We start from the raw sequence: 23,361 nt of genomic DNA, 5'->3' as shown, positions 1-23,361 counted from the left end.
AAGACGTCAAACGAGTACTGTATCTCGGGGAGTCAAGGGTTATGGGGAGCGGGCGGAAAAGTTGCGTTGTGTCGAAGATCTCATCAGCCACGAACTTATTAAATGGCGGGGCTCGAGGGGCCGAATGGCCCAATCCTGCTCCTATTTATTCTTTTGGGGGAGGTTAGTTTGTTAATTATGTAATTTTTGAGCAGCTAAACAACGTTGGAAGGAAACTCCCACGGCACCTAGAAAAGTGCTAAATCTTAGCTCTGCCGTGAGCTCATGCACCTGAGAGGTTAACCCTGTGATTCTCTGTCCACAGATCTTCCAGGACCTTCGAAGTGTTTCCAGCATTTAGTCAACAATTCCAGATGCAGTATCTGCTGCATTTTGCTTTTTATGTTAACGCAGTGTCCCCGCTTGTATTAACAAAAGCCAAAAATAAATTGTAGCTACCAGAAAATTTGCTAACTCGGCGTGCATTGGTGGTTCAGGGGTAGAATTCTCGCCTGCCACGCGGGGGACCCGGGTTCGATTCCCGGCCAATGCAGGTTAACCTTTTAAACAATTCATTCCATAGCAAACACATCACTTGAGCATAAATAATATATTAGCTGTATCTGTGCAACTGGGTCAAGGGTATGAATGTTCTGTTCCTGTGCAACAGTTTTCAGGGGCTGAATGGCATCCTGTTCCTGTGTAACAGGCTCGATTCTTACTCTGACAGACATTACATTGCTCACTTCCTCATTAGTGTAGTTGTGAGTATCCCCACCTGTCACGCGGGAGACCGGGGTGAAATTCCCCGACGGGGAGGAATTTTAACATCCCCAATTTTAAACCTTTGGGCAGCACCTTAACGTGCTCCTTGGAAAAGATCAACAGCGAAAAATTGAACCTAAAATAATTTTAAACGGTGAGGAACTGTATAAAAACCTCCTGCATCAATTCCTCGTTAGAATAGTGTTCTCCTTCTGGTTGTCTTTTGTGCGGGGCACTGCGGAACGAGAGAGGACAGGGAAATGCAGATAACAGCGGGAGAAAGCACGTCTGATCTTTCAAGGGGACAGCACTGTCACGATTGGCCGAATGGCCTCACACTGTACTGCAAGCTTCCATGAATCATATGGATATCTGAGACATACCCACACAAAGTGAGCACACATCTGTGTTCGTGTATGTGTTTGAGTCTTTGTCTCAAGCAGTGCATTACTATTTCCTCTGTGTTGTCCTTGATATTTTGGTGCTGATTATTCAATATCCCGACGGCTTTTCTCTGACTGTGTATCACTGAGAAAAGCACAGAAGCAAATAGATTTCATGTGGACGCCTACCCGCAATTGATGCTGTGGTTTCTTGAACATGTCGTTTGTAATCTCGCCTAAAAAATGTCATCTTGTACGAAAAGTTTGCCTGGCGCGAAAGTGACCTGAATTTCAAAGCAGCAAGGAGGAAAGACTGCATTGTTCTGCTTGCTGGCAGGATGCTTTTTTACAGCTTCCCTGGTGGTCTAGTGGTTAGGATTCGGCGCTTTCACCGCCGCGGCCCGGGTTCGATTCCCGGTTAGGGAACCAATGCTTTTTCTGGCTGTTTGAAATGCCAGCAATCAAAGCAGCCGCGCGAAACAATGCTTGCACCTCATCAACCTTTCAACTTTCCACGCTGCTGTTGCCTCAACAGTCAGCAGCGCAACATTCGGTACCGAGGTGCAACATTCACTTCCTTGCCTTCTTTAAAATGCCTGCTGTTTCAAAGTCAGCAGGAAATGACATTGGGACCAAGACACCTTAAATGCCCACATTTATGTGTACCTCACAGTGTCAGAACAGTCACGGTTATTATCCGCCTTCCATGTATTATTTTGCCGACTGCATCTCCCTAACAAACTTAGCTGATCACAGCACGGCTATCAGTCAACTCATTGCCAGTGTGAAAAATGCCACATTAGCTACGTGTGCAAGACTCGAAAGACAGAGTACCTGGGCCGTGATAACTCATCCTGATATTCAGGAGGCCTTAACATTCGCTGCATAAGACAATTATACCTCTGGTTACCATCCCTTCTGCCATTGGAAAGCGTTTGTCTTTATTTCCTCTATATAAAGCCATTGTAATTTTGCAAGCCTTTATTAAATTTCCTCTTAGCCTCCAGAGGAAAGCAATTCCAGCTTGTCCACACCATCAACATAACTGAAGTCGCTCGGGCCACACTGTAAGACGTCAAACGAGTACTGTATGTCGGGGAGTCTTGGGTTATGGGGAGCGGGCGGAAAAGTTGCGTTGTGTCGAAGTTCTCATCAGCCACGAACTTATTAAATGGCGGGGCTCGAGGGGCCGAATGGCCCAATCCTGCTCCTATTTATTCTTTTGGGGGAGGTTAGTTTGTTAATTATGTAATTTTTGAGCAGCTAAACAACGTTGGAAGGAAACTCCCACGGCACCTAGAAAAGTGCTAAATCTTAGCTCTGCCGTGAGCTCATGCACCTGAGAGGTTAACCCTGTGATTCTCTGTCCACAGATCTTCCAGGACCTTCGAAGTGTTTCCAGCATTTAGTCAACAATTCCAGATGCAGTATCTGCTGCATTTTGCTTTTTATGTTAACGCAGTTTCCCCGCTTGTATTAACAAAAGCCAAAAATAAATTGTAGCTACCAGAAAATTTGCTAACTCGGCGTGCATTGGTGGTTCAGGGGTAGAATTCTCGCCTGCCACGCGGGGGACCCGGGTTCGATTCCCGGCCAATGCAGGTTAACCTTTTAAACAATTCATTCCATAGCAAACACATCACTTGAGCATAAATAATATATTAGCTGTATCTGTGCAACTGGGTCAAGGGTATGAATGTTCTGTTCCTGTGCAGCAGTTTTCAGGGGCTGAATGGCATCCTGTTCCTGTGTAACAGGCTCGATTCTTACTCTGACAGACATTACATTGCTCACTTCCTCATTAGTGTAGTTGTGAGTATCCCCGCCTGTCACGCGGGAGACCGGGGTGAAATTCCCCGACGGGGAGGAATTTTAACATCCCCAATTTTAAACCTTTGGGCAGCACCTTAACGTGCTCCTTGGAAAAGATCAACTGCGAAAAATTGAACCTAAAATAATTTTAAACGGTGAGGAACTGTATAAAAACCTCCTGCATCAATTCCTCGTTAGCATCGTGTTCTCCTTCTGGTTGTCTTTTGTGCGGGGCACTGCGGAACGAGAGAGGACAGGGAAATGCAGATAACAGCGGGAGAAAGCACGTCTGATCTTTCAAGGGGACAGCACTGTCACGATTGGCCGAATGGCCTCACACTGTACTGCAAGCTTCCATGAATTATATGGATATCTGAGACATACCCACACAAAGTGAGCACACATCTGTGTTCGTGTATGTGTTTGAGTCTTTGTCTCAAGCAGTGCATTACTATTTCCTCTGTGTTGTCCTTGATATTTTGGTGCTGATTATTCAATATCCCGACGGCTTTACTCTGACTGTGTATCACTGAGAAAAGCACAGAAGCAAATAGATTTCATGTGGACGCCTACCCGCAATTGATGCTGTGGTTTCTTGAACATGTCGTTTGTGATCTCGCCTAAAAAATGTCATCTTGTACGAAAAGTTTGCCTGGCGCGAAAGTGACCTGAATTTCAAAGCAGCAAGGAGGAAAGACTGCATTGTTCTGCTTGCTGGCAGGATGCTTTTTTACAGCTTCCCTGGTGGTCTAGTGGTTAGGATTCGGCGCTTTCACCGCCGGGGCCCGGGTTCGATTCCCGGTTAGGGAAGCAATGCTTTTTCTGGCTGTTTGAAATGCCAGCAATCAAAGCACCCGCGCGAAACAATGCTTGCACCTCATCAACCTTTCAACTTTCCACGCTGCTGTTGCCTCAAAAGTCAGCAGCGCAACATTCGGTACCGAGGTGCAACATTCACTTCCTTGCCTTCTTTAAAATGCCTGCTGTTTCAAAGTCAGCAGGAAATGACATTGGGACCAAGACACCTTAAATGCCCACATTTATGTGTACCTCACAGTGTCAGAACAGTCACGGTTATTATCCGCCTTCCATGTATTATTTTGCCGACTGCATCTCCCTAACAAACTTAGCTGATCACAGCACGGCTATCAGTCAACTCATTGCCAGTGTGAAAAATGCCACATTAGCTACGTGTGCAAGACTCGAAAGACAGAGTACCTGGGCCGTGATAACTTATCCTGATATTCAGGAGGCCTTAACATTCGCTGCATAAGACAATTATACCTCTGGTTACCATCCCTTCTGCCATTGGAATGCGTTTGTCTTTATTTCCTCTATATAAAGCCATTGTAATTTTGCAAGCCTTTATTAAATTTCCTCTTAGCCTCCAGAGGAAAGCAATTCCAGCTTGTCCACACCATCAACATAACTGAAGTCGCTCGGGCCACACTGTAAGACGTCAAACGAGTACTGTATGTCGGGGAGTCTTGGGTTATGGGGAGCGGGCGGAAGAGTTGCGTTGTGTCGAAGATCTCATCAGCCACGAACTTATTAAATGGCGGGGCTCGAGGGGCCGAATGGCCCAATCCTGCTCCTATTTATTCTTTTGGGGGAGGTTAGTTTCTTAATTATGTAATTTTTGAGCAGCTAAACAACGTTGGAAGGAAACTCCCACGGCACCTAGAAAAGTGCTAAATCTTAGCTCTGCCGTGAGCTCATGCACCTGAGAGGTTAACCCTGTGATTCTCTGTCCACAGATCTTCCAGGACCTTCGAAGTGTTTCCAGCATTTAGTCAACAATTCCAGATGCAGTATCTGCTGCATTTTGCTTTTTATGTTAACGCAGTTTCCCCGCTTGTATTAACAAAAGCCAAAAATAAATTGTAGCTACCAGAAAATTTGCTAACTCGGCGTGCATTGGTGGTTCAGGGGTAGAATTCTCGCCTGCCACGCGGGGGACCCGGGTTCGATTCCCGGCCAATGCAGGTTAACCTTTTAAACAATTCATTCCACAGCAAACACATCACTTGAGCATAAATAATATATTAGCTGTATCTGTGCAACTGGGTCAAGGGTATGAATGTTCTGTTCCTGTGCAACAGTTTTCAGGGGCTGAATGGCATCCTGTTCCTGTGTAACAGGCTCGATTCTTACTCTGACAGACATTACATTGCTCACTTCCTCATTAGTGTAGTTGTGAGTATCCCCACCTGTCACGCGGGAGACCGGGGTGAAATTCCCCGACGGGGAGGAATTTTAACATCCCCAATTTTAAACCTTTGGGCAGCACCTTAACGTGCTCCTTGGAAAAGATCAACAGCGAAAAATTGAACCTAAAATAATTTTAAACGGTGAGGAACTGTATAAAAACCTCCTGCATCAATTCCTCGTTAGCATAGTGTTCTCCTTCTGGTTGTCTTTTGTGCGGAGCACTGCGGAACGAGAGAGGACAGGGAAATGCAGATAACAGCGGGAGAAAGCACGTCTGATCTTTCAAGGGGACAGCACTGTCACGATTGGCCGAATGGCCTCACACTGTACTGCAAGCTTCCATGAATCATATGGATATCTGAGACATACCCACACAAAGTGAGCACATATCTTGTTCGTGTATGTGTCTGAGTCTTTGTCTCAAGCAGTGCATTACTATTTCCTCTGTGTTGTCCTTGATATTTTGGTGCTGATTATTCAATATCCCGACGGCTTTTCTCTGACTGTGTATCACTGAGAAAAGCACAGAAGCAAATAGATTTCATGTGGACGCCTACCCGCAATTGATGCTGTGGTTTCTTGAACATGTCGTTTGTGATCTCGCCTAAAAAATGTCATCTTGTACGAAAAGTTTGCCTGGCGCGAAAGTGACCTTAATTTCAAAGCAGCAAGGAGGAAAGACTGCATTGTTCTGCTTGCTGGCAGGATGCTTTCTACAGCTTCCCTGGTGGTCTAGTGGTTAGGATTCGGCGCTTTCACCGCCGCGGCTTGGGTTCGATTCCCGGTCAGGGAACCAATGCTTTTTCTGGCTGTTTGAAATGCCAGCAATCAAAGCACCCGCGCGAAACAATGCTTGCACCTCATCAACCTTTCAAATTTCCACGCTGCTGTTGCCTCAACAGTCAGCAGCGCAACATTCGGTACCGAGGTGCAACATTCACTTCCTTGCCTTCATTAAAATGCCTGCTGTTTCAAAGTCAGCAGGAAATGACATTGGGACCAAGACACCTTAAATGCCCACATTTATGTGTACCTCACAGTGTCAGAACAGTCACGGTTATTATCCGCCTTCCATGTATTATTTTGCCGACTGCATCTCCCTAACAAACTTAGCTGATCACAGCACGGCTATCAGTCAACTCATTGCCAGTGTGAAAAATGCCACATTAGCTACGTGTGCAAGACTCGAATGACAGAGTACCTGGGCCGTGATAACTTATCCTGATATTCAGGAGGCCTTAACATTCGCTGCATAAGACAATTCTACCTCTGGTTACCATCCCTTCTGCCATTGGAAAGCGTTTGTCTTTATTTCCTCTATATAAAGCCATTGTAATTTTGCAAGCCTTTATTAAATTTCCTCTTAGCCTCCAGAGGAAAGCAATTCCAGCTTGTCCACACCATCAACATAACTGAAGTCGCTCGGGCCACACTGTAAGACGTCAAACGAGTACTGTATGTCGGGGAGTCAAGGGTTATGGGGAGCGGGCGGAAAAGTTGCGTTGTGTCGAAGATCTCATCAGCCACGAACTTATTAAATGGCGGGGCTCGAGGGGCCGAATGGCCCAATCCTGCTCCTATTTATTCTTTTGGGGGAGGTTAGTTTCTTAATTATGTAATTTTTGAGCAGCTAAACAACGTTGGAAGGAAACTCCCACGGCACCTAGAAAAGTGCTAAATCTTAGCCGTGAGCTCATGCACCTGAGAGGTTAACCCTGTGATTCTCTGTCCACAGATCTTCCAGGACCTTCGAAGTTTTTCCAGCATTTAGTCAACAATTCCAGATGCAGTATCTGCTGCATTTTGCTTTTTATGTTAACGCAGTGTCCCCGCTTGTATTAACAAAAGCCAAAAATAAATTGTAGCTACCAGAAAATGGAATTTGTTAACTCGGCGTGCATTGGTGGTTCAGGGGTAGAATTCTCGCCTGCCACGCGGGGAACCCGGGTTCGATTCCCGGCCAATGCAGGTTAACCTTTTAAACAATTCATTCCATAGCAAACACATCACTTGAGCATAAATAATATATTAGCTGTATCTGTGCAACTGGGTCAAGTGTATGAATGTTCTGTTCCTGTGCAACAGTTTTCAGGGGCTGAATGGCATCCTGTTCCTGTGTAACAGGCCCGATTCTTACTCTGACAGACATTACATTGCTCACTTCCTCATTAGTGTAGTTGTGAGTATCCCCACCTGTCACGCGGGAGACCGGGGTGAAATTCCCCGACGGGGAGGAATTTTAACATCCCCAATTTTAAACCTTTGGGCAGCACCTTAACGTGCTCCTTGGAAAAGATCAACAGCGAAAAATTGAACCTAAAATAATTTTAAACGGTGAGGAACTGTATAAAAACCTCCTGCATCAATTCCTCGTTAGCATAGTGTTCTCCTTCTGGTTGTCTTTTGTGCGGGGCACTGCGGAACGAGAGAGGACAGGGAAATGCAGATAACAGCGGGAGAAAGCACGTCTGATCTTTCAAGGGGACAGCACTGTCACGATTGGCCGAATGGCCTCACACTGTACTGCAAGCTTCCATGAATCATATGGATATCTGAGACATACCCACACAAAGTGAGCACACATCTGTGTTCGTGTATGTGTTTGAGTCTTTGTCTCAAGCAGTGCATTACTATTTCCTCTGTGTTGTCCTTGATATTTTGGTGCTGATTATTCAATATCCCGACGGCTTTTCTCTGACTGTGTATCACTGAGAAAAGCACAGAAGCAAATAGATTTCATGTGGACGCCTACCCGCAATTGATGCTGTGGTTTCTTGAACATGTCGTTTGTGATCTTGCCTAAAAAATGTCATCTTGTACGAAAAGTTTGCCTGGCGCGAAAGTGACCTGAATTTCAAAGCAGCAAGGAGGAAAGACTGCATTGTTCTGCTTGCTGGCAGGATGCTTTCTACAGCTTCCCTGGTGGTCTAGTGGTTAGGATTCGGCGCTTTCACCGCCGCGGCTCGGGTTCGATTCCCGGTCAGGGAACCAATGCTTTTTCTGGCTGTTTGAAATGCCAGCAATCAAAGCACCCGCGCGAAACAATGCTTGCACCTCATCAACCTTTCAACTTTCCACGCTGCTGTTGCCTCAACAGTCAGCAGCGCAACATTCGGTACCGAGGTGCAACATTCACTTCCTTGCCTTCTTTAAAATGCCTGCTGTTTCAAAGTCAGCAGGAAATGACATTGGGTCCAAGACACCTTAAATGCCCACATTTATGTGTACCTCACAGTGTCAGAACAGTCACGGTTATTATCCGCCTTCCATGTATTATTTTGCCGACTGCATCTCCCTAACAAACTTAGCTGATCACAGCACGGCTATCAGTCAACTCATTGCCAGTGTGAAAAATGCCACATTAGCTACGTGTGCAAGACTCGAATGACAGAGTACCTGGGCCGTGATAACTTATCCTGATATTCAGGAGGCCTTAACATTCGCTGCATAAGACAATTCTACCTCTGGTTACCATCCCTTCTGCCATTGGAAAGCGTTTGTCTTTATTTCCTCTATATAAAGCCATTGTAATTTTGCAAGCCTTTATTAAATTTCCTCTTAGCCTCCAGAGGAAAGCAATTCCAGCTTGTCCACACCATCAACATAACTGAAGTCGCTCGGGCCACACTGTAAGACGTCAAACGAGTACTGTATGTCGGGGAGTCAAGGGTTATGGGGAGCGGGCGGAAAAGTTGCGTTGTGTCGAAGATCTCATCAGCCACGAACTTATTAAATGGTGGGGCTCGAGGGGCCGAATGGCCCAATCCTGCTCCTATTTATTCTTTTGGGGGAGGTTAGTTTCTTAATTATGTCATTTTTGAGCAGCTAAACAACGTTGGAAGGAAACTCCCACGGCACCTAGAAAAGTGCTAAATCTTAGCCGTGAGCTCATGCACCTGAGAGGTTAACTCTGTGATTCTCTGTCCACAGATCTTCCAGGACCTTCGAAGTGTTTCCAGCATTTAGTCAACAATTCCAGATGCAGTATCTGCTGCATTTTGCTTTTTATGTTAACGCAGTGTCCCCGCTTGTATTAACAAAAGCCAAAAATAAATTGTAGCTACCAGAAAATGGAATTTGTTAACTCGGCGTGCATTGGTGTTTCAGGGGTAGAATTCTCGCCTGCCACGCGGGGAACCCGGGTTCGATTCCCGGCCAATGCAGGTTAACCTTTTAAACAATTCATTCCATAGCAAACACATCACTTGAGCATAAATAATATATTAGCTGTATCTGTGCAACTGGGTAAAGTGTATGAATGTTCTGTTCCTGTGCAACAGTTTTCAGGGGCTGAATGGCATCCTGTTCCTGTGTAACAGGCTCGATTCTTACTCTGACAGACATTACATTGCTCACTTCCTCATTAGTGTAGTTGTGAGTATCCCCACCTGTCACGCGGGAGACCGGGGTGAAATTCCCCGACGGGGAGAAATTTTAACATCCCCAATTTTAAACCTTTGTGCAGCACCTTAACGTGCTCCTTGGAAAAGATCAACAGCGAAAAATTGAACCTAAAATAATTTTAAACGGTGAGGAACTGTATAAAAACCTCCTGCATCAATTCCTCGTTAGCATAGTGTTCTCCTTCTGTTTGTCTTTTGTGCGGGGCACTGCGGAACGAGAGAGGACAGGGAAATGCAGATAACAGCGGGAGAAAGCACGTCTGATCTTTCAAGGGGACAGCACTGTCACGATTGGCCGAATGGCCTCACACTGTACTGCAAGCTTCCATGAATCATATGGATATCTGAGACATACCCACACAAAGTGAGCACACATCTGTGTTCGTGTATGTGTTTGAGTCTTTGTCTCAAGCAGTGCATTACTATTTCCTCTGTGTTGTCCTTGATATTTTGGTGCTGATTATTCAATATCCCGACGGCTTTTCTCTGACTGTGTATCACTGAGAAAAGCACAGAAGCAAATAGATTTCATGTGGACGCCTACCCGCAATTGATGCTGTGGTTTCTTGAACATGTCGTTTGTGATCTCGCCTAAAAAATGTCATCTTGTACGAAAAGTTTGCCTGGCGCGAAAGTGACCTGAATTTCAAAGCAGCAAGGAGGAAAGACTGCATTGTTCTGCTTGCTGGCAGGATGCTTTCTACAGCTTCCCTGGTGGTCTAGTGGTTAGGATTCGGCGCTTTCACCGCCGCGGCCCGGGTTCGATTCCCGGTCAGGGAACCAGTGCTTTTTCTGGCTGTTTGAAATGCCAGCAATCAAAGCACCCGCGCGAAACAATGCTTGCACCTCATCAACCTTTCAACTTTCCACGCTGCTGTTGCCTCAACAGTCAGCAGCGCAACATTCGGTACCGAGGTGCAACATTCACTTCCTTGCCTTCTTTAAAATGCCTGCTGTTTCAAAGTCAGCAGGAAATGACATTGGGACCAAGACACCTTAAATGCCCACATTTATGTGTACCTCACAGTGTCAGAACATTCACGGTTATTATCCGCCTTCCATGTATTATTTTGCCGACTGCATCTCCCTAACAAACTTAGCTGATCACAGCACGGCTATCAGTCAACTCATTGCCAGTGTGAAAAATGCCACATTAGCTACGTGTGCAAGACTCGAATGACAGAGTACCTGGGCCGTGATAACTTATCCTGATATTCAGGAGGCCTTAACATTCGCTGCATAAAACAATTCTACCTCTGGTTACCATCCCTTCTGCCATTGGAAAGCGTTTGTCTTTATTTCCTCTATATAAAGCCATTGTAATTTTGCAAGCCTTTATTAAATTTCCTCTTAGCCTCCAGAGGAAAGCAATTCCAGCTTGTCCACACCATCAACATAACTGAAGTCGCTCGGGCCACACTGTAAGACGTCAAACGAGTACTGTATGTCGGGGAGTCAAGGGTTATGGGGAGCGGGCGGAAAAGTTGCGTTGTGTCGAAGATCTCATCAGCCACGAACTTATTAAATGGCGGGGCTCGAGGGGCCGAATGGCCCAATCCTGCTCCTATTTATTCTTTTGGGGGAGGTTAGTTTCTTAATTATGTAATTTTTGAGCAGCTAAACAACGTTGGAAGGAAACTCCCACGGCACCTAGAAAAGTGCTAAATCTTAGCTCTGCCGTGAGCTCATGCACCTGAGAGGTTAACCCTGTGATTCTCTGTCCACAGATCTTCCAGGACCTTCGAAGTGTTTCCAGCATTTAGTCAACAATTCCAGATGCAGTATCTGCTGCATTTTGCTTTTTATGTTAACGCAGTGTCCCCGCTTGTATTAACAAAAGCCAAAAATAAATTGTAGCTACCAGAAAATGGAATTTGCTAACTCGGCGTGCATTGGTGGTTCAGGGGTAGAATTCTCGCCTGCCACGCGGGGGACCCGGGTTCGATTTCCGGCCAATGCAGGTTAACCTTTTAAACAATTCATAGCAAACACATCACTTGAGCATATATAATATATTAACTGTATCTGTGCAACTGGATCAAGGGTATGAATGTTCTGCTCCTGTTCCTGTGCAACAGTTTTCAGGGGCTGAATGGCATCCTGTTCCTGTGTAACAAGCTCGATTCTTACTCTGACAGACATTACATTTCTCACTTCCTCGTTAGTGTAGTTGTGAGTATCCCCACCTGTCACGCGGGAGACCGGAGTGAAATTCCCCGACGGGGAGGAATTTTAACATCCCCAATTTTAAACCTTTGGGCAGCACCTTAACGTGCTCCTTGGAAAAGATCAACAGCGAAAAATTGAACCTAAAATAATTTTAAACGGTGAGGAACTGTATAAAAACCTCCTGCATCAATTCCTCGTTAGCATAGTGTTCTCCTTCTGGTTGTCTTTTGTGCGGGGCACTGCGGAACGAGAGAGGACAGGGAAATGCAGATAACAGCGGGAGAAAGCACGTCTGATCTTTCAAGGGGACAGCACTGTCACGATTGGCCGAATGGCCTCACACTGTACTGCAAGCTTCCATGAATCTTATGGATATCTGAGACATACCCACACAAAGTGAGCACACATCTGTGTTCGTGTATGAGTCTTTGTCTCAAGCAGTGCATTACTATTTCCTCTGTGTTGTCCTTGATATTTTGGTGCTGATTATTCAATATCCCGACGGCTTTTCTCTGACTGTGTATCACTGAGAAAAGCACAGAAGCAAATAGATTTTATGTGGACGCCTACCCGCAATTGATGCTGTGGTTTCTTGAACATGTCGTTTGTGATCTCGCCTAAAAAATGTCATCTTGTACGAAAAGTTTGCCTGGCGCGAAAGTGACCTGAATTTCAAAGCAGCAAGGAGGAAAGACTGCATTGTTCTGCTTGCTGGCAGAATGCTTTCCACAGCTTCCCTGGTGGTCTAGTGGTTAGGATTCGGCGCTTTCACGGCCGCGGCCTGGGTTCGATTCCCGGTCAGTGGAACCAGTGCTTTTTCTGGCTGTTTGAAATGCCAGCAATCAAAGCACCCGCGCGAAACAATGCTTGCACCTCATCAACCTTTCAACTTTCCACGCTGCTGTTGCCTCAACAGTCAGCAGCGCAACATTCGGTACCGAGGTGCAACATTCACTTCCTTGCCTTCTTTAAAATGCCTGCTGTTTCAAAGTCAGCAGGAAATGACATTGGGACCAAGACACCTTAAATGCCCACATTTATGTGTACCTCACAGTGTCAGAACAGTCACGGTTATTATCCGCCTTCCATGTATTATTTTGCCGACTGCATCTCCCCAACAAACTTAGCTGATCACAGCACGGCTATCAGTCAACTCATTGCCAGTGTGAAAAATGCCACATTAGCTACGTGTGCAAGACTCGAATGACAGAGTACCTGGCCGTGATAACTTATCCTGATATTCAGGAGGCCTTAACATTCGCTGCATAAGACAATTCTACCTCTGGTTACCATCCCTTCTGCCATTGGAAAGCGTTTGTCTTTATTTCCTCTATATAAAGCCATTGTAATTTTGCAAGCCTTTATTAAATTTCCTCTTAGCCTCCAGAGGAAAGCAATTCCAGCTTGTCCACACCATCAACATAACTGAAGTCGCTTGTCGCTCGGGCCACACTGTAAGACGTCAAACGAGTACTGTATGTCGGGGAGTCAAGGGTTATGGGGAGCGGGCGGAAAAGTTGCGTTGTGTCGAAGATCTCATCAGCCACGAACTTATTAAATGGCGGGGCTCGAGGGGCCGAATGGCCCAATCCTGCTCCTATTTATTCTTTTGGGGGAGGTTAGTTTCTTAATTATGTAATTTTTGAGCAGCTAAACAACGTTGGAAGGAAACTCCCACGGCACCTAGAAAAGTGCTAAATCTTAGCTCTGCCGTGAGCTCATGCACCTGAGAGGTTAACCCTGTGATTCTCTGTCCACAGATCTTCCAGGACCTTCGAAGTGTTTCCAGCATTTAGTCAACAATTCCAGATGCAGTATCTGCTGCATTTTGCTTTTTATGTTAACGCAGTGTCCCCGCTTGTATTAACAAAAGCCAAAAATAAATTGTAGCTACCAGAAAATGGAATTTGCTAACTCGGCGTGCATTGGTGGTTCAGGGGTAGAATTCTCGCCTGCCACGCGGGGGACCCGGGTTCGATTTCCGGCCAATGCAGGTTAACCTTTTAAACAATTCATAGCAAACACATCACTTGAGCATATATAATATATTAACTGTATCTGTGCAACTGGATCAAGGGTATGAATGTTCTGCTCCTGTTCCTGTGCAACAGTTTTCAGGGGCTGAATGGCATCCTGTTCCTGTGTAACAAGCTCGATTCTTACTCTGACAGACATTACATTGCTCACTTCCTCGTTAGTGTAGTTGTGAGTATCCCCACCTGTCACGCGGGAGACCGGAGTGAAATTCCCCGACGGGGAGGAATTTTAACATCCCCAATTTTAAACCTTTGGGCAGCACCTTAACGTGCTCCTTGGAAAAGATCAACAGCGAAAAATTGAACCTAAAATAATTTTAAACGGTGAGGAACTGTATAAAAACCTCCTGCATCAATTCCTCGTTAGCATAGTGTTCTCCTTCTGGTTGTCTTTTGTGCGGGGCACTGCGGAACGAGAGAGGACAGGGAAATGCAGATAACAGCGGGAGAAAGCACGTCTGATCTTTCAAGGGGACAGCACTGTCACGATTGGCCGAATGGCCTCACACTGTACTGCAAGCTTCCATGAATCTTATGGATATCTGAGACATACCCACACAAAGTGAGCACACATCTGTGTTCGTGTATGAGTCTTTGTCTCAAGCAGTGCATTACTATTTCCTCTGTGTTGTCCTTGATATTTTGGTGCTGATTATTCAATATCCCGACGGCTTTTCTCTGACTGTGTATCACTGAGAAAAGCACAGAAGCAAATAGATTTTATGTGGACGCCTACCCGCAATTGATGCTGTGGTTTCTTGAACATGTCGTTTGTGATCTCGCCTAAAAAATGTCATCTTGTACGAAAAGTTTGCCTGGCGCGAAAGTGACCTGAATTTCAAAGCAGCAAGGAGGAAAGACTGCATTGTTCTGCTTGCTGGCAGAATGCTTTCCACAGCTTCCCTGGTGGTCTAGTGGTTAGGATTCGGCGCTTTCACGGCCGCGGCCTGGGTTCGATTCCCGGTCAGTGGAACCAGTGCTTTTTCTGGCTGTTTGAAATGCCAGCAATCAAAGCACCCGCGCGAAACAATGCTTGCACCTCATCAACCTTTCAACTTTCCACGCTGCTGTTGCCTCAACAGTCAGCAGCGCAACATTCGGTACCGAGGTGCAACATTCACTTCCTTGCCTTCTTTAAAATGCCTGCTGTTTCAAAGTCAGCAGGAAATGACATTGGGACCAAGACACCTTAAATGCCCACATTTATGTGTACCTCACAGTGTCAGAACAGTCACGGTTATTATCCGCCTTCCATGTATTATTTTGCCGACTGCATCTCCCCAACAAACTTAGCTGATCACAGCACGGCTATCAGTCAACTCATTGCCAGTGTGAAAAATGCCACATTAGCTACGTGTGCAAGACTCGAATGACAGAGTACCTGGCCGTGATAACTTATCCTGATATTCAGGAGGCCTTAACATTCGCTGCATAAGACAATTCTACCTCTGGTTACCATCCCTTCTGCCATTGGAAAGCGTTTGTCTTTATTTCCTCTATATAAAGCCATTGTAATTTTGCAAGCCTTTATTAAATTTCCTCTTAGCCTCCAGAGGAAAGCAATTCCAGCTTGTCCACACCATCAACATAACTGAAGTCGCTTGTCGCTCGGGCCACACTGTAAGACGTCAAACGAGTACTGTATGTCGGGGAGTCAAGGGTTATGGGGAGCGGGCGGAAAAGTTGCGTTGTGTCGAAGATCTCATCAGCCACGAACTTATTAAATGGCGGGGCTCGAGGGGCCGAATGGCCCAATCCTGCTCCTATTTATTCTTTTGGGGGAGGTTAGTTTCTTAATTATGTAATTTTTGAGCAGCTAAACAACGTTGGAAGGAAACTCCCACGGCACCTAGAAAAGTGCTAAATTTAGCCGTGAGCTCATGCACCTGAGAGGTTAACCCTGTGATTCTCTGTCCACAGATCTTCCAGGACCTTCGAAGTGTTTCCAGCATTTAGTCAACAATTCCAGATGCAGTATCTGCTGCATTTTGCTTTTTATGTTAACGCAGTGTCCCCGCTTGTATTAACAAAAGCCAAAAATAAATTGTAGCTACCAGAAAATGGAATTTGTTAACTCGGCGTGCATTGGTGGTTCAGGGGTAGAATTCTCGCCTCCCACGCGGGTGACCCGGGTTCGATTTCCGGCCAATGCAGGTTAACCTTTTAAACAATTCATTCCATAGCAAACACATCACTTGAGCATAAATAATATATTAGCTGTATCTGTGCAACTGGGTCAAGGGTATGAATGTTCTGTTCCTGTGCAACAGTTTTCAGGGGCTGAATGGCATCCTGTTCCTGTGTAACAGGCTCGATTCTTACTCTGACAGACATTACATTGCTCACTTCCTCGTTAGTGTAGTTGTGAGTATCCCCACCTGTCACGCGGGAGACCGGGGTGAAATTCCCCGACGGGGAGGAATTTTAACATCCCCAATTTTAAACCTTTGGGCAGCACCTTAAAGTGCTCCTTGGAAAAGATCAACAGCGAAAAATTGAACCTAAAATAATTTTAAACGGTGAGGAACTGTATAAAAACCTCCTGCATCAATTCCTCGTTAGCATAGTGTTCTCCTTCTGGTTGTCTTTTGTGCGGGGCACTGTGGAACGAGAGAGGACAGGGAAATGCAGATAACAGCGGGAGAAAGCACGTCTGATCTTTCAAGGGGACAGCACTGTCACGATTGGCCGAATGGCCTCACACTGTACTGCAAGCTTCCATGAATCTTATGGATATCTGAGACATACCCACACAAAGTGAGCACACATCTGTGTTCGTGTTTGAGTCTTTGTCTCAAGCAGTGCATTACTATTTCCTCTGTGTTGTCCTTGATATTTTGGTGCTGATTATTCAATATCCCGACGGCTTTTCTCTGACTCTGTATCACTGAGAAAAGCACAGAAGCAAATAGATTTCATGTGGACGGCTACCCGCAATTGATGCTGTGGTTTCTTGAACATGTCGTTTGTGATCTCGCCTAAAAAATGTCATCTTGTACGAAAAGTTTGCCTGGCGCGAAAGTGACCTGAATTTCAAAGCAGCAAGGAGGAAAGACTGCATTGTTCTGCTTGCTGGCAGGATGCTTTCTACAGCTTCCCTGGTGGTCTAGTGGTTAGGATTCGGCGCTTTCACCGCCGCGGCTCGGGTTCGATTCCCGGTCAGGGAACCAATGCTTTTTCTGGCTGTTTGAAATGCCAGCAATCAAAGCACTCGCGCGAAACAATGCTTGCACCTCATCAACCTTTCAACTTTCCACGCTGCTGTTGCCTCAACAGTCAGCAGCGCAACATTCGGTACCGAGGTGCAACATTCACTTCCTTGCCTTCTTTAAAATGCCTGCTGTTTCAAAGTCAGCAGGAAATGACATTGGGACCAAGACACCTTAAATGCCCATATTTATGTGTACAGAACAGTCACGGTTATTATCCGCCTTCCATGTATTATTTTGCCGACTGCATCTCCCTAACAAACTTAGCTGATCACAGCACGGCTATCAGTCAACTCATTGCCAGTGTGAAAAATGCCACATTAGCTACGTGTGCAAGACTCGAATGACAGAGTACCTGGGACGTGATAACTTATCCTGATATTCAGGAGGCCTTAACATTCGCTGCATAAGACAATTCTACCTCTGGTTACCATCCCTTCTGCCATTGGAAAGCGTTTGTCTTTATTTCCTCTATATAAAGCCATTGTAGTTTTGCAAGCCTTTATTAAATTTCCTCTTAGCCTCCAGAGGAAAGCAATTCCAGCTTGTCCACACCATCAACATAACTGAAGTCGCTTGTCGCTCGGGCCACACTGTAAGACGTCAAACGAGTACTGTATGTCGGGGAGTCAAGGGTTATGGGGAGCGGGCGGAAAAGTTGCGTTGTGTCGAAGATCTCATCAGCCACGAACTTATTAAATGGTGGGGCTCGAGGGGCCGAATAGCCCAATCCTGCTCCTATTTATTCTTTTGGGGGAGGTTAGTTTCTTAATTATGTAATTTTTGAGCAGCTAAACAACGTTGGAAGGAAACTCCCACGGCACCTAGAAAAGTGCTAAATCTTAGCTCTGCCGTGAGCTCAGGCACCTGAGAGGTTAACCCTGTGATTCTCTGTCCACAGATTTTCCAGGACCATCGAAGTGTTTCCAGCATTTAGTCAACAATTCCAGATGCAGTATCTGCTGCATTTTGCTTTTTATGTTAACGCACTGTCCCCGCTTGTATTAACAAAAGCCAAAAATAAATTGTAGCTACCAGAAAATGGAATTTGTTAACTCGGCGTGCATTGGTGGTTCAGGGGTAGAATTCTCGCCTGCCACGGGGGGACCCGGGTTCGATTCCCGGCCAATGCAGGTTAACCTTTTAAACAATTCATTTCATAGCAAACACATCACTTGAGCATAAATAATATATTAGCTGTATCTGTGCAACTGGATCAAGGGTATGAATGTTCTGCTCCTGTTCCTGTGCAACAGTTTTCAGGGGCTGAATGGCATCCTGTTCCTGTGTAACAGGCCCGATTCTTACTCTGACAGACATTACATTGCTCACTTCCTCGTTAGTGTAGTTGTGAGTATCCCCACCTGTCACGCGGGAGACCGGGGTGAAATTCCCCGACGGGGAGGAATTTTAACATCCCCAATTTTAAACCTTTGGGCAGCACCTTAACGTGCTCCTTGCAAAAGATCAACAGCGAAAAATTGAACCTAAAATAATTTTAAACGGTGAGGAACTGTATAAAAACCTCCTGCATCAATTCCTCGTTAGCATAGTCTTCTCCTTCTGGTTGTCTTTTGTGCGGGGCACTGCGGAACGAGAGAGGACAGGGAAATGCAGATAACAGCGGGAGAAAGCACGTCTGATCTTTCAAGGGGACAGCACTGTCACGATTGGCCGAATGGCCTCACACTGAACTGCAAGCTTCCATGAATCTTATGGATATCTGAGACATACCCACACAAAGTGAGCACACATCTCTGTTCGTGTATGTGTTTGAGTCTTTGTCTCAAGCAGTGCATTACTATTTCCTCTGTGTTGTCCTTGATATTTTGGTGCTGATTATTCAATATCCCGACGGCTTTTCTCTGACTGTGTATCACTGAGAAAAGCACAGAAGCAAATAGATTTCATGTGGACGCCTACCCGCAATTGATGCTATGGTTTCTTGAACATGTCGTTTGTGATCTCGCCTAAAAAATGTCATCTTGTACGAAAAGTTTGCCTGGCGCGAAAGTGACCTGAATTTCAAAGCAGCAAGGAGGAAAGACTGCATTGTTCTGCTTGCTGGCAGGTTGTTTTTCATAGCTTCCCTGGTGGTCTAGTGGTTAGGATTCGACGCTTTCACCGCCGCGGCCAAGGTTCGATTCCCGGTCAGAGAACCAGTGCTTTTTCTGGCTGTTTGAAATGCAAGCAATCAAAGCACCCGCGCGAAACAATGCTTGCACTTCATCAACCTTTCAACTTTCCACGCTGCTGTTGCCTCAACAGTCAGCAGCGCAACATTCGGTACCGAGGTGCAACATTCACTTCCTTGCCTTCTTTAAAATGCCTGCTGTTTCAAAGTCAGCAGGAAATGACATTGGGACCAAGACACCTTAAATGCCCACATTTATATGTACCTCACAGTGTCAGAACAGTCACGGTTATTATCCGCCTTCCATGTATTATTTTGCCGACTGCATCTCCCTAACAAACTTAGCTGATCACAGCACGGCTATCAGTCAACTCATTGCCAGTGTGAAAAATGCCACATTAGCTACGTGTGCAAGACTCGAATGACAGAGTACCTGGGCCGTGATAACTTATCCTGATATTCAGGAGGCCTTAACATTCGCTGCATAAGACAATTCTACCTCTGGTTACCATCCCTTCTGCCATTGGAAAGCGTTTGTCTTTATTTACTCTATCAAAAGCCATTGTAATTTTGCAAGCCTTTATTAAATTTCCTCTTAGGCTCCAGAGGAAAGCAATTCCAGCTTGTCCACACCATCAACATAACCGAAGTCGCTCGGGCCACATTGTAAGAGGTCAAACGAGTTCTGTATGTCGGGGAGTCAAAGGTTATGGGGAGCGGGCGGAAAAGATGCGTTGTGTCGAAGATCTCATCAGCCACGAACTTATTAAATGGCGGGGCTCGAGGGGCCGAATGGCCCAATCCTGCTCCTATTTATTCTTTTGGGGAAGGTTAGTTTCTTAATTATGTAATTTTTGAGCAGCTTAACAACGTTGGAAGGAAACTCCCACGGCACCTAGAAAAGTGCTAAATCTTAGCTCTGCCATGAGCTCATGCACCTGAGAGGTTAACCCTGTGATTCTCTGTCCACAGATCTTCCAGGACCTTCGAAGTGTTTCCAGCATTTAGTCAACAATTCCAGATGCAGTATCTGCTGCATTTTGCTTTTTATGTGAACGCAGTGTCCCCGCTTGTATTAACAAAAGCCAAAAATAAATTGTAGCTACCAGAAAATGGAATTTGTTAACTCGGCGTGCATTGGTGGTTCAGGGGTAGAATTCTCGCCTGCCACGCGAGGGACCCGGGTTCGATTCCCGGCCAATGCAGGTTAACCTTTTAAACAATTCATTTCATAGCAAACACATCACTTGAGCATAAATAATATATTAGCTGTATCTGTGCAACTGGATCAAGGGAATGAATGTTCTGCTCCTGTTCATGTGCAACAGTTTTCAGGGGCTGAATGGCATCCTGTTCCTGTGTAACAGGCTCGATTCTCACTCTTACTCTGACAGACATTACATTGCTCACTTCCTCGTTAGTGCAGTTGTGAGTATCCCCACCTGTCACGTGGGAGACCGGGGTGAAATTCCCCGACGGGGAGGAATTTTAACATCCCCAATTTTAAACCTTTGGGCAGCACTTTAACGTGCTCCTTGGAAAAGATCAACAGCGAAAAATTGAACCTAAAGTAATTTTAAACGGTGAGGAACTGTATAAAAACCTCCTGCATCAATTCCTCGTTAGCATAGTGTTCTCCTTCTGGTTGTCTTTTGTGCGGGGCACTGCGGAACGAGAGAGGACAGGGAAATGCAGGTAACAGCGGGAGAAAGCACGTCTGATCTTTCAAGGGGACAGCACTGTCACGATTGGCCGAATGGCCTCACACTGTACTGCAAGCTTCCATGAATCATATGGATATCTGAGACATACCCACACAAAGTGAGCACACATCTGTGTTCGTGTATGTGATTGAGTCTTTGTCTCAAGCAGTGCATTACTATTTCCTCTGTGTTGTCCTTGATATTTTCTCTGACTGTGTATCACTGAGAAAAGCACAGAAGCAAATAGATTTCATGTGGACGCCTACCCGCAATTGATGCTGTGGTTTCTTGAACATGTCGTTTGTGATCTCGCCTAAAAAATGTCATCTTGTACGAAAAGTTTGCCTGGCGTGAAAGTGACCTGATTTTCAAAGCAGCAAGGAGGAAAGACTGCATTGTTCTGCTTGCTGGCAGGATGCTTTCCACAGCTTCCCTGGTGCTCTAGTGGTTAGGATTCGGCGCTTTCACCGCCGCGGCCCGGGTTCGATTCCCGGTCAGAAAACCAGTGCTTTTTCTGGCTGTTTGAAATGACAGCAATCAAAGCACCAGCGCGAAACAATGCTTGCACCTCATCAACCTTTCAACTTTCCACGCTGCTGTTGCCTCAACAGTCAGCAGCGCAAAATTCGGTACCGAGGTGCAACATTCACTTCCTTGCCTTCTTTAAAATGCCTGCTGTTTCAAAGTCAGCAGGAAATGACATTGGGACCAAGACACGTTAAATGCCCACATTTATGTGTCCCTCACAGTGTCAGAACAGTCACGGTTGTTATCCGCCTTCCATGTATTATTTTGCCGACTGCATCTCCCTAACAAACTTAGCTGATCACAGCACGGCTATCAGTCAACTCATTGCCAGTGTGAAAAATGCCACATTAGCTACGTGTGCAAGACTCGAATGACAGAGTACCTGGGCCGTGATAACTTATCCTGATATTCAGGAGGCCTTAACATTCGCTGCATAGGACAATTCTACCTCTGGTTACCATCCCTTCTGCCATTGGAAAGCGTTTGTCTTTATTTCCTCTATATAAAGCCATTGTAATTTTGCAAGCCTTTATTAAATTTCCTCTTAGCCTCCAGAGGAAAGCAATTCCAGCTTGTCCACACCATCAACATAACTGAAGCCGCTTGTCGCTCGGGCCACACTGTAAGACGTCAAACGAGTTCCGTATGTCGGGGAGTCAAGGGTTATGGGGAGCGGGCGGAAAAGTTGCGTTGTGTCGAAGATCTCATCAGCCACGAACTTATTAAATGGCGGGGCTCGAGGGGCCGAATGGCCCAATCCTGCTCCTATTTATTCTTTTGGGGAAGGTTAGTTTCTTAATTATGTAATTTTTGAGCAGCTAAACAACGTTGGAAGGAAACTCCCACGTCACCTAGAAAAGTGCTAAATCTTAGCTCTGCCGTGAGCTCATGCACCTGAGAGGTTAACCCTGTGATTCTCTGTCCACAGATTTTCCAGGACCTTCGAAGTGTTTCCAGCATTTAGTCAACAATTCCAGATGCAGTATCTGCTGCATTTTGCTTTTTATGTTAACGCAGTGTCCCCGCTTGTATTTACAAAAGCCACAAATAAATTGTAGCTACCAGAAAATGGAATTTGTTAACTCGGCGTGCATTGGTGGTTTAGGGGTAGAATTCTCGCCTGCCACGCGGGCGACCCGGGTTCGATTCCCGGCCAATGCAGGTTAACCTTTTAAACAATTCATTTCATAGCAAACACATCACTTGAGCATAAATAATATATTAGCTGTGTCTGTGCAACTGGATCAAGGGTATGAATGTTCTGCTCCTGTTCTTGTGCATCAGTTTTCAGGGGCTGAATGGCATCCTGTTCCTGTGTAACAGGCTCGATTCTTACTCTGACAGACATTACATTGCTCACTTCCTCATTAGTGTCGTTGTGAGTATCCCCACCTGTCACGCGGGAGACCGGGGTGAAATTCCCCGACGGGGAGGAATTTTAACATCCCCAATTTTAAACCTTTGGGCAGCACCTTGACGTGCTCCTTGGAAAAGATCAACAGCGAAAAATTGAACCTAAAATAATTTTAAACGGTGAGGAACTGTATAAAAACCTCCTGCATCAATTCCTCGTTAGCCTAGTGTTCTCCTTCTGGTTGTCTTTTGTGCGGGGCACTGCGGAACGAGGGAGGACAGGGAAATGCAGATAACAGCGGGAGAAAGCACGTCTGATCTTTCAAGGGGACAGCACTGTCACGATTGGCCGAATGGCCTCACACTGTACTGCAAGCTTCCATGAATCATATGGATATCTGAGACATACCCACACAAAGTGAGCACACATCTGTGTTCGTGTATGTGATTGAGTCTTTGTCTCAAGCAGTGCATTACTATTTCCTCTGTGTTGTCCTTGATATTTTCTCTGACTGTGTATCACTGAGAAAAGCACAGAAGCAAATAGATTTCATGTGGACGCCTACCCGCAATTGATGCTGTGGTTTCTTGAACATGTCGTTTGTGATCTCGCCTAAAAAATGTCATCTTGTACGAAAAGTTTGCCTGGCGCGAAAGTGACCTGAATTTCAAAGCA

At 45.6% G+C, this 23,361-nt stretch overlaps 5 non-coding genes across 5 annotated transcripts; all 5 read left to right on the top strand.

Annotated features, from left to right (window-relative positions):
* The first annotated feature begins 1,481 nt into the window (after positions 1–1,481).
* Positions 1,482–1,553, top strand: trnae-uuc (transfer RNA glutamic acid (anticodon UUC)). Its single transcript has one exon. It is a non-coding gene; the product is annotated as a tRNA-Glu (tRNA).
* Positions 1,554–3,677: 2,124 nt separating this feature from the next.
* trnae-uuc (transfer RNA glutamic acid (anticodon UUC)) lies at positions 3,678–3,749 on the top strand. The gene has a single exon. It is a non-coding gene; the product is annotated as a tRNA-Glu (tRNA).
* A 6,512-nt stretch (positions 3,750–10,261) lies between these two features.
* Positions 10,262–10,333, top strand: trnae-uuc (transfer RNA glutamic acid (anticodon UUC)). The gene has a single exon. It is a non-coding gene; the product is annotated as a tRNA-Glu (tRNA).
* A 5,507-nt stretch (positions 10,334–15,840) lies between these two features.
* Positions 15,841–15,911, top strand: trnag-ccc (transfer RNA glycine (anticodon CCC)). The gene has a single exon. It is a non-coding gene; the product is annotated as a tRNA-Gly (tRNA).
* A 4,324-nt stretch (positions 15,912–20,235) lies between these two features.
* Positions 20,236–20,306, top strand: trnag-gcc (transfer RNA glycine (anticodon GCC)). Its single transcript has one exon. It is a non-coding gene; the product is annotated as a tRNA-Gly (tRNA).
* The last annotated feature ends 3,055 nt before the right edge of the window (positions 20,307–23,361 follow it).

This window comes from Somniosus microcephalus, unplaced genomic scaffold, assembly GCF_052327205.1.
Source record: "Somniosus microcephalus isolate GS21.2 unplaced genomic scaffold, FLI_Smic_1.0 unresolved_chr8, whole genome shotgun sequence".
NCBI classification, from domain to species: domain Eukaryota; kingdom Metazoa; phylum Chordata; class Chondrichthyes; order Squaliformes; family Somniosidae; genus Somniosus; species Somniosus microcephalus.
The sequence above is the reverse complement of the archived record's forward strand: the minus strand, read 5'-3'. Positions and strand labels throughout refer to the sequence as shown.